The sequence below is a fragment of the Cyprinus carpio genome, chromosome A3 (genome assembly GCF_018340385.1).
Source record: "Cyprinus carpio isolate SPL01 chromosome A3, ASM1834038v1, whole genome shotgun sequence".
In the NCBI taxonomy this organism is placed as follows: Eukaryota; Metazoa; Chordata; class Actinopteri; order Cypriniformes; family Cyprinidae; genus Cyprinus; species Cyprinus carpio.
In genome coordinates, this window is record NC_056574.1 from 16,286,635 (window position 1) to 16,301,339 (window position 14,705).

Here is a 14,705-nt window from a genome sequence, read left to right on the forward strand (position 1 = left end):
AGTCATAGCGCCATCTGCTGGCAGCAGGAAGTGTCATGTTTAACACTGTTATGGACTCCTAGCAACATATTAAAAAGTGTCAGCAAGTGCTAAATACTCTGGCAACATGCTAGAAACATACTAAAACATGCTAGCAGAATGTTGCTAAGTGCTAAAGCATGCTATTAATGCAGTGAAACAGGGAGTTACTGTAATTCAGGCATGCAGTGTCCAATCTGCCCCAAACTTCACAAGTTTGATTAGAGTCCTGACTTGAAGACATCTACATGTTCATATTTGATTATAGCTATAGCGCCACCCATTGGCAACAGGAAGTGACATGTTTTACACTGTTATGCACAATTAGCAAAAAAAATAAATAAAAATAAGCCATTGTGTGCTAAACATGCTAGAGATATTCTCAAACATGCTAACAACATTTACTAAAAGCTAAAGCATGCTATTAATACTATGAAACAGGAAGTTGTTGTAACTCAGACAAGAAATTTCCGATCTGCCCCTAACTTCATACGTTTGACAAGAGTCCTGTCCTGAACACATCAACATGCCCATATTCAGTTGTAGTCATAGCGCCAACTGCTGGCAACAGGAAGTGTCATGTTTAACACTGTTATGGACTCCTAGCAACATATTAAAAAGTGTCAGCAAGTGCTAAATACTCTGGCAACATGCTAGAAGCATGCTAAAACCATAGACAGTAAAAGAAATGGACACAGCGACCCCGTTGGATTCAACGGAGACAAGTGAAGTCAATTAGAAGCACGCACTTCCTGGGGGTCGAGACTCAAACTGAGCTTGATGATGTAAATGTCACGTGAGCAACCTGTCTGACAATTGTAAGTCTTCTAATCGCTGTGCCAAGAGAAATCTGAATCACCCACCAAATCTTGCAGACGTTGTTGAATAATTTTGTCCCGTTGCTTTTATGGCCTCTCTATGGGCTTCTCCCTTGACTTCATGCCTCCATGTACCCCCGATAGCCTCATAGACAGTAAAAGATTGCCTGCGAGCTTCTCCTCCTGTCCATACAGTAATTTCTCTACTGTGCGACAGAGAGTCGCAGGTTATGATGCAATCGTTAGCCTATTTTTACAAAAACTGCTTCTACAGGGCCGTAACGTAAGATACAAGGTAATGGGGCCTTTTATACATTTTCGTGTTTCTTTCGAAATAATGAATGGACAAATGGAGTCTTTAAACGCCTCAGATGTAAAGTTATTCGCTGTCAAAGTGACGCCAAAATGAATGGGAGTCAATGGAATGCTAACAGCAGGTGGGGGTCCGCTAGCCAATGGCGGCGCCCAGGGATGCTTCAATAAAATATGAAACCCTGCCCCCTGGCTAAAACATGCTAGCAACACTTAGCTCAGTGTTAAAGCATGCTACTAATGCAATGAATGAGGAAGTTGCTGTAACTCAGGCAAGCAATTTCTGAACTGCCCCAAACTTCACGAGTTTGATTAGAGTCCTGGCCTGACCATATCTACATATTCATATTTGGTTATCGTTATAGCGCCACCTACTGGCAACAGGAAGTGACATGTTTTACACTGGTGTGCATTATTAGCAACACAGTAAAATATGCCATTGTGTGCTAAACATGCTAAAAATATTCTCAAATGTGCTAGCAACACTTAGTAAGGGCTAAAGCATGCTATTAATTCTATGAAACAGGAAGTTGTTGTAACTCATACATACAATGCCCAATCTGACCCAAACATTACTCGTTTTATAAGAGTCCTGGCCTGAGCATAACTAAAGGTCAATATTCAATTATAAATATAGTGCCACCTGCTGGCAACAGGAAATTTCTTGTTTTACACTAACTTAAACATGCAATGTCCAATCTGCCCAAAACTTCACATGTTTGGTAAGAGTCCTGGTCTGAGGACATCTACATGTCAATATCCAGTTATACTCATAGCGCCACCAACTGGCAGCAGGAAGTTTGGCACATATAAGGGAATTTGATGCATTTATCCAACATTAACCACTTTAAAAGCATACTGCCTACTGTTCGCTGTTTCCCAACAGCCACTGGGTGACGGTGAGCCCGGGTGCGAGGGCTCTTTCATCGCTGCTTGCAGCTTTAATTACTGTATTTGCATTACTGTAATGGTAGGCTTAGAGTTGTGGTAGGTGTAGACGTTAATAATCCATAACTTTACAGTAGCATTTTTCGTTGTGGAATTGTGCTACCCATTGTTTTAATGAGAGGCAGCAAAATCTGACAGGGTAGGACACCGGCACTGATAAGTACAGAGGAACTGAAACTGCATAAAAGTTTCTCTGAAATGCAGTCTCATTTCGCGTTTCCTTTTGCGAGCCTTGTGTAATGATCCCCTTTGCGTTTGACTGATTCATAAATAACACGTTATACCGAAGATTATTCTTGCTTGTTTATCTTTGACGTGGAAACGGAGGGTTTTCCGTGAAATTCCGGTGTGGTGTTTGAGCAGGCTAGAGATCAGTGTGAGGCTCGAGCAGGACGGGAGTCAGTGGAACGACGGAACTGCTGCGTGTATTCCAGGAAAGTTCGAAACGCCCTTTTTCGCGAGTTCCATTTTGCGAATAGGGAAGCATATGCTAATATGAATATGAATCTGGATTAAACTACTTGCTGTGTGTGGTTGTGACTGAAACCGTATTTAACTGTTTAATTTGCCTATAGAGTGGTTAGCAGCCTAAACTCGGTTTTTACAGGCAACGTACTGTAAAATAGTGTGAAAAGTGACGTGACATTCAGCCAAGTATGGTGACCCATACTCAGAATTAGTGCTCTGCATTTAACCCATCCGAAGTGCACACACACAGAGCAGTGAACACACACACACACTGTGAACACACACCCGGAGCAGTGGGCAGCCATTTTATGCTGCGGCGCCCGGGGAGCAGTTGGGGGTTCGATGCCTTGCTCAAGGGCACCTAAGTCGTGGTATTGAAGGTGGAGAGAGAACTGTACATGCACTCCCCCCACCCACAATTCCTGCCGGCCCGAGACTCGAACTCACAACCCTTCGATTGGGAGTCCGACTCTCTAACCATTAGGCCACGACTCCCCCAACACAGTCTAAAGGTATGAAAACGTAACATTTTGTCTATATTTTGCGAGGAATCGTTTTAGTTTGTAACGTGTAATTGTTTGGAGATGTATGAGATGATATTCGTTTTTGTTATAGAACGTAGGCTACAAGATGTTTTCCACATTTAAGTGTCAGATCTTCCTCACACTCATCTGTATTGCATTGTGTTACGGTAAGTGTTTGTTGTTGTTTTTTTTCTCTTTATGTATAACGTTACTTAGATATAAAATCTCCGTATTTATATGCTGATGCCACTCTCACAATTGTGTGAAATGTAGGACTGTTCTTTTTTGGAGCTTCAGTATTAGTATAGTTACAGGAAGGTGTTCCAAACTTCCCCATCGGCTCAGACATGATATTTCTATTAGTTTTTATTCATTTGTTTGTTAATTTATTTATTTAAAACATGTTGATAAAAAACTGATGTGGGTGTTTTTTATTATATAAATTAAAGAACGTGCTGATTTAGACAACACCAGTTCTTTTTACTTTCATACCTCAAAATTTTGTCATGTGGCTCCTTTTTTACACCATGTTTTACTGTAATAACTACTGTATTTTTACAAAACAACTGTTTACTTTGGTCATGTGTGATATAATTTGCTTTTTTTCCCTTTAAAATCTCTGTAGAGCCCACCAAGGAGGACTTGAAGTGTTTTAATGACTTTGAGACAGAAATGAAATGCAGTCTCTCCTCTGAGCGTCTCCAAAACTGCTCTGGACACAAACTCAACATCACACATCCTGTATCCAATATGTGAGTGTTTGTACAGGCCTGTAGTTCCTCTATAACTAAATATACTGCTGTTCATTTAGCAATCAGTTGACACAAATATCTCTTAAATTGCAGGTTTGAAAAGTATACATGCATCTTTGAGAGAAATCATCACAGTGACAATTGTGAGTGCAACATTACAGTGGAAGGGTTTGTTTTAACAGAGATCTTCAATACTACACTTCTGGAAGGATCAAATGTTTTATTATACAAAACATTTGTGACTTCAGACTTCAGTGAGTATTAATGTTGTTTATAAGTTCCTGCTCATATTTTCCTTATTATTTTGTGGATAAAGTAGAATTTGCATGCTCTTCAGTTTCATCCAGCCTTATCTGACACATTTACATATGTTTTCTATTTTCTGTAGTCAAACCTAAAAGTCCAGTCTTATCAGTGCAAAAGTTTGAAAATGGAAACTTTAATGTAACTTGGGATGACCAGTATGAAAAACATTTTTTTGAAAGCTTGAGAATAAATCTGACCTATGGCATCAAAGGAGGACATAAAAATGTAAGGAAGATGATATATGATATATAGATAATACGAACCATATGTGTATATTAATGCGTATATATATATATATATATATATATATATATATATATATATATATATATATATATATATATTCATTCATACAGATATCCAAGACAGTGCCGAACACTGTGAGATCCTATGAGATTGTGGCCAAAAATCTCCTGCCAAATACCAACTACATTCTGACAGCAACAATGAGCACTGACTATAATAATCATAGTATACCTAGTGACCAGAGCGCAACAGTTGAGTTCACCACCTGTAAGTCTATTTAGATTGTCTCAAATTCATTATTGCATGTGTGTTAATAGTCTTAAATAATCCTGATCAATCTACTGCATGTTTTACAGCCTCATCCCCAACTGAAATAGCCAAAATAATTATTCCATCTCTCTGTGTTGGTTTAATCGTCATCATTTGTATTATATTCATCTGCATTTTGAGGCGAGTTCTCTGTTTTGTGTTTTTCCATCATTCGATAACAAAACATTTGACATTTATGCTCTTCCTTCATGCATCCTTGAAAAATTCAGTTCTGACACACTTAACTTCTTCATTACAGAATGACGAACGAATTGGTGGGACAAAGTCTCCAAGCCAAAAATAGATGGCAATCTTGGAGAGGAAAAGGTGGGAGAAAGATCCTGCAATAACCTTCAATAATGTTTATATTTCATCATAATGTGGATCAAAATAAACGCCTAATTTTTTTTTTTTCTCATGTTTAATAGGGTCATATTTTGCCTCCATCTGTTACAAAGTTCTCTCCAATCCAAGCAGAGATTCCAACACTGGACCTTCAGGAGGATAAGAAATTGTATGTTTGCTTGTTTGTTCTTTTTTTTTCCCCAAAACGTCAGAAACACATGACAGACTGGCGTCATTCTAATTCTGATTAATAATGACACAACATGTTTGTCTCTCTACAGGATCTCAGCATTATCAGTGGATACATACAATGAAAAAGTTGAGTCAGCGCCTGTGGATTATGGCCAGGCTGCCCCTGATAGCACCACCAACATTGCATTACGAGTTGTGGATGCCTTGGATAAGTTGTTTGAATCGCATCCAATCCCAAACAACAGATCACTGTCCCCCCCCAACAATCCGGTTGCTATGAGCACGTCATACAAGAGTGTTAACGGTATCAGTTCCTCAAGAGAACACAACCGTGCAAACCGAGATTCGGGCAATTGCTCTGGCTTATTGGGTTTCAGCAATAAGTCATATTTGGAATCAGCCACTGATGATTCTGTATTCCTGGATACAAGAGATATCCAGTTTAACGCTCCCACTAATGATACTCTGGAAAGCCCATATCAGGACTTCAGTCTTTTGGAAAAGGGAAATGATCCAGATGTTTGTGTGAACCCTTCAAAAGGTGTTGGTGCTGATGAGAAATCCATCATGAAAAATCTCATCACCAGCACAAATCCACTCTATCCTCCTCTGATTCTGGATGATGGCAATGTCACACCAAGTGATGAAGGATATCAGGCTTTTCAAGGCTTAACAAAGAGCACAGAAGGACAGTAGAGCACAAACATCAGTATTGAACAAGCCCTTAATGCATGTGGAGCTTTGAAATTCCCCCACAGCACCGGCCAAGATCCCACATCTGTGGAGCAAAGTTCTTTGCATTTCTCATCCGTTATTCCAATGGACAATTCATATCAGTGTGTTTAACTGGGCTGTAAAAACAAAAGATAAGTGCATGCCCGAAACCTTTCATTCTTTTTTGCATGCAATGTCTACAGTTACAATTTATTAATCTGAAAATATGACCAGTAATAAGGACTATGCGAACTTTGTTCATTGTTTGTACAGACTTAAAGCCAAGGCCTTGAATTTAGGTTTTGCTAGCTACTGTACTTCTGCAATAAGATGTTGAAAAATTCCTTAAAAGGATACTCCACCCATTACAATGATCTCATTTTGTCCCAGATGACTTTCGTTCTTCTGAGGAACACAAACACAGATTTTTAGAAGAATAATCCATCTCAGTGAGTCCATATAATGCAAGTATATGTTAGTAAACATTTTTTTAAGTGGAGAATCCCTTTAAATGCTTGTTGAGATCATATACAGTAACTATTCTTGTTATTCATACATATTTATATTCTTTTATTTTACACACAGTCCCATAAGTGACACCAAGTCAAATTTTAAAGGCATGATAACAATACAGTTCTTATTCAGTTTAATAATGCTGTGAAAACAAATGATGGGTATTTTTACATTTTAACTTTTGATCTCTACAGTATTACCAGTAATAAGAAACTTATTACTGGTAATTAGTTTAATAACTAAATCCAGCATCCACTCTTTCAACAATAAGGGGTTATACAGTGACTTAAATTCTCTTGGAAGTCATGCATTATTTTTCTTGGCATTGACATTTTTATTACATTATACGACATTTGCTAATGGCATTATTAGAGGGTCTATACTTGCTGTCTCAGTCTGTGAATAGAACTTGTATTTTTCTATAGGATGTTGTTTCTACAAAAAAGATATGTTTGTATATATGATACATTTAGATGTAAATGACGCTGTTGTCTTTATTGTTTTGCTATCATCAACAACAAAATGGTTTACCTTTCAAAGACTCCACTCAGCATGTTCAGTTCATAAACAGTTATTGTCAGCCTGTGTACAGTTACTATGCTGTCTAACAGATAACTGGTACATGCATGAAATATTTCATTATTTTTGTATGTAATCATTATATGTAAACTTACACAATGGCATTCTAACAAAAAAGAAAGCACTTCTCAAAAAGAGCAATGTAAATGTACGCCCTTGTTTTTACCTTTCTAAAATAAAACCTCAGAATGTTGAAACAGAGTCTGCAACCGAAGGCCTTCAGGGGAATTTCTTTTGTTTTATGCTGTGTGCCTTGAAGGTTTTTTTTTTTTTTTTTTTTTTTTGTTCTTTAATGAACCAGGAAGCTAATTTGTATTTCCATGGAAGGTGACGTCATACACTGAAGTGCATGTTGACATTTACACTTTATTAACGAATGCTGATTTACGCAGGTATGTCTGAACAAGGGACAGCTTTGTTCTCTAGAAAGTGGTACAGTAATACAATGCGATATGAATGACATACGCAGCATTTATAGATTAGTCATTTGGATGATTGCAGCGCCATCTGCTGGGCGTTTGTGTGAAGTCACGACAACTGAAATGACATCAGACATTTCTACTGGTTTTCAACAATATCACAATTTTACACATTCGTGATATAAATTAACCTTGGTAATAGTAACCAGTATGGGATAATGGGGAAAATGTTTTTTCCTCTCACATCCCACAGACTAACGTTAGTAGACATGATGTAACATGTTAGGTGTAATGAGTAGAAAATAATAATAATAAAATATAAAAGTCAAAATTTAGAGTTCCTGATGTTGAAAGAAGAACTTCTCTAAACGCGGGAAGCACCAAAAAATGTCAGTCCTGCTGTCCCAAAATAACGAAACGTTAGGTTATTGACGTAACCCCGGTTCTCTGATAACATGAGTGAGGTATCTCACTATGGGACCGCCTCAGGGCGTGGCCAATCGCGGAAGCACTTATAACACCACGTCTGCCAACCATGGCAGACCAATCGCTGCAGCGATCAGGGAGTCCTGCCTCCCTGTATATAAACCGCAGCTACCTGCCATTTCGTCATTCTCCGCATATCTCTTCTCCGTGCAGGATAGGCAAGAAGGGCAATGTTTGTGAGATACCTCACTCATGTTATCAGAGAACCGGGGTTACGTCAGTAACCTAACGTTCTCTTTCTAACATTCGTTCAGTATCTCACTACGGGATATAGACAACTCCCGTATTGCCGATATGCTGACGAAGCAGACTAAGAAAGGCTGTGTAATTATCTGAATCATAGCTCCCGATTGAGGTGAAAACAGAATAATATGAGGAACTCGTCCTTTAGTAAAAATTGCATTATACCACCTGACTACTCACTCCCAGAACAGAATGGGCCAGAGAGGGCTCTGTCACATCCAGTCTATAGAAACGAGCAAATGTGTGCGGAGAAGACCAGCTGGCTGCCGCGCAAATTTCCTGAATAGAGATGCCTCTAAACAGGGCCCAGGAAGTAGCCATGCCTCTAGTAGAGTGTGCTCGTAGTCCTTTTGGGGGCTCCAAATTCGAATTATTGTAACATAATACGATAGCCTCCACAGGCGTTGACGGGAGATAGGTCTTCCTCTGTAAGAGTCAGCCCAAGAGACAAACAGTTGATTGCTCTTACGAATTGTATGTGTTCTCTGAACATACATATGCAGAGTACGAACAGGACATAAACTGTGTAACCTCTCCCTCCTCTGGGGATGCAAAGGGTGGTGGATGAAAAGCTAGCAGGTCCACTGATTGAACTGCACCAGCGTGATCAAACACTTTGGGTACGAACGCCGGGTTATTTCTAAAAGTGACTTTTTGCACACCCGGAGCGAACATCATACATGAGGAGTGAACTGATAAAGCATGTAGTTCACTCACCCTTTTTGCTGTAGTGAGAGCGAGTAACAGAGCCGTCTTTAGAGCTAGTAGCTTCAAGGCAATTTTATCAATGGGCTCAAAAGGGGCTTTTGAGAGAGCGCGTTCAGAACCACGGACAGGTCCCAGGGCGGGACCAGTGGCTTCGACACTGGGTGTAACCGACATGCACCTCTCATAAATCGACAGACGAGAGGGTGCTGGCCAATAGTACCCGAGTTAACACCCACATGACATGCCGAGATAGCGGACAGATAAACCTTAACCGTAGAAAAGGCTCTGCCCTTATCTAAAAGGTCCTGTAAAAAAAACCAGCACATCCGAAACTGAACACAGGAAAGGAACTATATTCCTATCTGCGCACCAACCCTCAAACACCCTCCATTTGAGATTATATAAAGAGCGCGTTGAGGCAGCCCTCGCGTTCTGAATAGTCTCAATCACTTTCGGAGGTAACCCAGCTGCATTCAGATTTAGCCTCTCACGGGCCAGGCCCAGAGAGCTAGTTTCTGAGGGGAGGGGTGAAATATTTCCCCCCGTGCTTGTGAGAGGAGATCCCTGCGCGCTGGTAACGTCCATGGCTGGTCGTAGAGCAGTTGCGCAATCTCCGCAACCCAAAGTCTCCCCGGCCAGTATGGCGCGATCAGAATCATTACATGCTTTCGTTCCCGAACCCTTCGTAGTGTCGGCTCGATCAGGCTCAACGGAGGGAAAGCGTAAAGTAATACGTCTGGCCACTCGTGGGCTAGAGCATCCACACCCAACGGTGCATCGTTGCCCACCAGAGAGAAGAACAGGGGACATTGCGCGTCTTCGCACGATGCGAAGAGATCTACGGCGGCCTGGCCGAATCTCTGCCACACCATGAGCATAACTTGGGGGTGGAGTCTCCACTCCCCGTACAGAGGATTCCCTCTGGACAGTAAATCCGCTCCCCTGTTCATTATTCCTGGAACATGCGTCGCGCGTAGTGACAGGAGGTTCTTGCTGCTCCACATAATCAGTTCTTTCGCTAACAAGTGAAGCTTGTGAGAACGTACTCCACCCATACGGTTTATGTAGGCTATCACCGTTGTATTGTCTGTCCTGACCAATACATGATGATTCTTGAGAAAATGCACAAAATGTCTCAGAGCTAGTAACACTGTCATTAGTTCTAGAAAATTTATGTGCTTCTCTCTCAGTGCCGGAGACCAAACTCCCCTCACTGTTCTGCCCTCGAACACTGCCCCCCAGCCCGTGAAAGATGCATCTGTTGTCACCACTTTTCTCAATAGTACAGGGCCCAGAGGACATCCTGTCCTGAGAAAAGACGGTGCTCTCCAGTGACAGAGAGCGCTCATGCATTCTGGTGAGACGCGCACTCTGCGGCTGAGACGGCTCGTGGGGCGAATGCCCTGTGACGCTGTCCAGTTCTGAAAATCCCTCATTCTCAGCAGTCCCAGGGGAACCACTGACACTGTTGAGGCCATCAGACCCAGTAGTCGAAGACACATTCCGAAAGAGACTAAACTCCCTCGTTGAAATAGGGAGAGGCAGGTGAGAAATGTTTTGATGCGCTCTTCTGAAAGGAACGCTCGAAACCTCACTGAATTCAACCTGAGACCCAAGTAGACTATTTCCTGTGAAGGAATTAGACAACTCCTCGTTTGGTTTATCTTGAAACCTAATCTCTCCAGATGCGTCACTAGTGTGTGTGTATCGCTCTCTGCTTGATGCGGAGACGGCGCGCAGATGAGCAGATTGTCCAGATATGATGAAACTCTGACTCCTCCATTTCTTAACGGTGTCAGAGCCGCTTCCACACATTTGGTAAATACCCTGGGTGCCAAAGCCATGCCAAAGGGGATCCTCATATACTCGTATGCTGTGCCCTGATAAGCGAACCGCAGATATTTCCTGTGAGCAGGAAAAATATCTATGTGAAAATATGCGTCCTGGAGGTCCACTGAGGTGAACCAATCCCCTTGACGGATACTTTGGCACAAAGTTCTGAGCGAAAGCATTTTGAATTTGTATTTTCTGAGGGGTTTGTTGAGGACCCGTAAATCTAAAATGGGACGGAGACCTCCCCCTCGTTTGGGAATCACAAAAATAACGGGAGTAGAAGCCCGTCTGGCTTTCCTCCGTTGGAATCATTCTTATCACTCCTTTTCTCATTAAAGAGGATATTTCTTCCTCTAAAACCTGAGCTGCTTCCCCTTGGGCCACTGAAATTACCACTCCATTGAACACAGGAGGTTTTACAGCGAATTGAAGTCTTTATCCTCTGTCTATCGTGGTTAAAACCCAGGGATGAACTGCGCATGCGCGCCAGTTCTCCGCTTGAGCAGCGAGTGAGCCCTTCCTGGCTTCGCTCACTAGCGGTGCTGTGGCACCCTCTAGTGGCGAAGGGGGGGAATAACGCTCCGTTGAAGGAGTTATATTCGTTATTCTTTGTGATTGTTTTACTTTTTTGTGATATATTTTTATTTTTATCCCGCTCTGTGCCCTCAGCCCTTGGCTTGGATGCAACAGAGAAAACTTTATTTGTGATGGGATGCTTACGAACTTTTGTCTTTCCTCCCTCAGAACAAACCTCGTAAGTGGAGGGAGAGACAATTCTTTGGGGGGCGCCAGGGGAACATGGGCCATTTTCCATTTTCCCGCGAACACTGGACTTTGAACTGCCCACACGAACGCTTTGCACACTTAAATTCCTTCTCCGTTTCCCTGTGGGAGGGAGAAAGGAATCGTTTTGAAGGGATGGGACAGACCCTAACCCTGAGTGCTGTCTCCAAACCCTTCTTGTTGCCAAACTGATGTCTCAGGTCGACCGCCTCTTTTTGTTCCCCGGAGGGGGGGCCGACCGGTGTTTCGCTGCTGCGGCTGCGAACGATTGTTTCAGTTTCACGAAACCAGGCTTTGACTGAGGGCCCGCGCTTCCCGGCTGTTGTGGCGGAGCAGCACGGGAAGGTTGATAATCCGAATGACCTCCTCTACCTGAAGGCCTGAAATTCGGACGGCTTGGGTGATAAGGACGAGCTGTCGGCTTTCTGGGGAGACAGACCTCGAATGCTTCTCCCTCTTTTTTCCGCAGGTCACATTGCTGACGCATAGCTGTTACCGTCGCGCCGAACATGGCCTTTGGATCGATAGGGGCATCCAAAAACTCCACTTTTTCTTTGTCAGAGAGGCCTGACAAACCCAGCCATAGCGATCTCTCTCCCAACAACCGCTAAGCCCATACTCCGACCGCAGCTTTGAACTGCTCCGCGGGACGTGCGCAGGTTTAAATCTGCAATGACGCATATCTCCTCCCAGAGCGCTGGGTTGGGAGAAAACCGGAGTCCAGCTGACGCCCCATCTCCTCTAATAACTCCGCTTGATAGGCTGTAAGGAGGGACGTCGCGTTCAAAGCACGTACGGCCAGTGCAGAAGATTTATAAATCTTTTGAAAAACGGAGGCCGCGAAGCGCTCTGTTTTCCCTGGCAAAGAGGCCCCAGTTGAAGAGAGCGCTGCTCTGCGGCTCGGATTCAAATTATTCGCCACAGATGATTCTACACAGGGGGGGATCTGCCATCCCCAGATCCTCCATTCCCTGGACATCTAGCCTCGAGAAGCCCTTAACAGGTACTCGGTGGGAAAAAAGGGCTTATCCCAAAACCTCTTCATTTCAGCCACACAAGCCGGGACGGCTGGAATAAACTGCCTCGCTGGAGGGAGACGTGACGGAAGTCTTTTTCCGTCATACAAGTCTCTTTCAGCTCCTTTATCTGCTGGTTGGGATGGCCAGTCGATCGACAGTCTAGCCGCGGCCCTGCGACAGACCTCGAGAAGATCTGTATCCGTCTGCACAGGGGAGGGTGAGCTCTCATCCTGTGCACTCGGCGGACGCGACTGCATCGGGGGAAGAATAGCATCTTCATCGTCGTCATCCTCGTCCTCGAGCATGGTCGTCACAACACTTCGTCATCGTCATCTTCCTCTCCCGCTAACGGATTTTCAAACAGCGGGGGAAGGACGGGTGACACCTTCTCCATCATCTCACCCCAGGAGCTGGAGGCCTGTGGACAATCCATCGGTTCCTCTCTGGGTTGAGCAGAGAGGCATGGGTCCGACTTCCCAGCTACTGCAACGCGAAGCCTTCGCTCTCGGGTTTTGACCGAGAACGTCGCGCAGTGGGGACAGCCCTCGGGGTTGGACAACACTGCCTGAGCGTGTTTAGCACCCAAGCAGGAGATGCAGAGACCGTGTGAATCTTTCGCAGAAATCCACATTCCGCACGCACACGGATGAGGAGGATGGCACGTGACCTCCGGGGCTCTCCGGCTCTTTTGCAGTGGCCATGAAGCCTGCACTCTCTTCGTACGGTAAGCCCACCACAACGTGACAACTAGTACGGAGCTGTGCTGCGACAGAGAGCCTTTTTTTCCTACTTTTTGGTGCGTGGTGAGCGCGCCAAAAACTTGGAAAAAATAAATAGAAAAGCTTAAAGTAGAAAACTCGCCTTAACGCGTTAGTTATCTTACTCTAAGTGGCAAGTCACTCGACAAACGTTACGAATCTATTGCGTTTGGGACGTTACCTTGCGGCTCCGTCGATAAACTGTTAAGCAATAATTCCCAAAAACTGCTGAGGACAGCTTCCGAAATCTTCACAGGGAAGAGAGACGAGAATGATGAAATAGCAGGTAGCTGCGGTTTATATACAGGGAGGCAGGACTCCCTGATCGCTGCAGCGATTGGTCTGCCATGGTTGGCAGATGTGGTGTTATAAGTGCTTCCGCGATCGGCCACGCCCTGAGGCGGTCCCATAGTGAGATACTGAATGAATGTTAGAAAGAGAACTTAGTCCCGCATGTTCTGCTATGTGTAACAGCTATAACTGGTCATTTTGTGTTTTTGTGAGTGAAACCGTATGTTTACTCTGAAAATCTTTCAGCTTTCTTCTTTCTACAGCACTGTCACGATATTTTCCACAGTTCTTCTGAGTCAGATCATCCTCACACTGTTCTGCCAGGCACTTTGTTGTGGCTTTAAAACACAGTCTCTAAACTCTGGAAACATAGCGTGTGTATGTATTTATATATGTCACAGTTGTGTCAAATGTAACTGTCACGTGTGTGTTTCTGTTTGTCATTATTTGGACCCCCCAGTTCCTTTTACCATTATTAGTAATCACCTGTTGTTATTAGTTATCCTCCTCACCTGTATGCCCCTCGTTATCTGCCCTATTTGAGTTCGAGAGTGTTCTGTTCTCCCTTGTCTGGAATTGTTCATGTCATCCTCGCTACGTGTGTGTTTCTGTTTCCTTTTGATTATTAAATTATATTAAACTTCTCCTACGTCTCCTCGCTCCTTTGCTCCTCGCTCCTACACAGCAGCAGTTATGTGACAGTAACTCTATACACCGTTCTTTTCTATGTAGCCTCATGTTTGTGGCTCCCAATGATGAAAATGTTGTGAAATGTTATGCATCAAATTAAACTAGAAAACCTGATGCTTCAGATAACAATTCATTGATTTGATCACAAATCGTCCCCTTGGAATTATAAGGTTCTATCTGCGTTCTGAGCAGTTTTGAGATATTGAGCTTTAAAATTTTTGCATTCCATTCGACTGTGTAGAAAGAACATTTTTATTTTCTAAATAAAAAGTTCCAAAATGTACACAACTTAAAAAATAACATTACATAATGTAAAAAAGAACATGTGAATAACTAAATTTTGACAAAAATGTCAGATCGAACCTTATAATTCCAAGGGGACGAAATAATAATCCAGACATGAATTGTTACTTGGTCTCCTCCAAATAATT

General features: G+C 42.9%; 2 pseudogenes; one reads left to right on the forward strand and one right to left on the reverse strand.

Annotated features, from left to right (window-relative positions):
- The first annotated feature begins 2,130 nt into the window (after positions 1–2,130).
- On the forward strand, positions 2,131–7,253 carry LOC109080519 (annotated as a pseudogene).
- Positions 7,254–8,348: 1,095 nt separating this feature from the next.
- LOC122138722 lies at positions 8,349–12,840 on the reverse strand (annotated as a pseudogene).
- Positions 12,841–14,705: the final 1,865 nt, after the last annotated feature.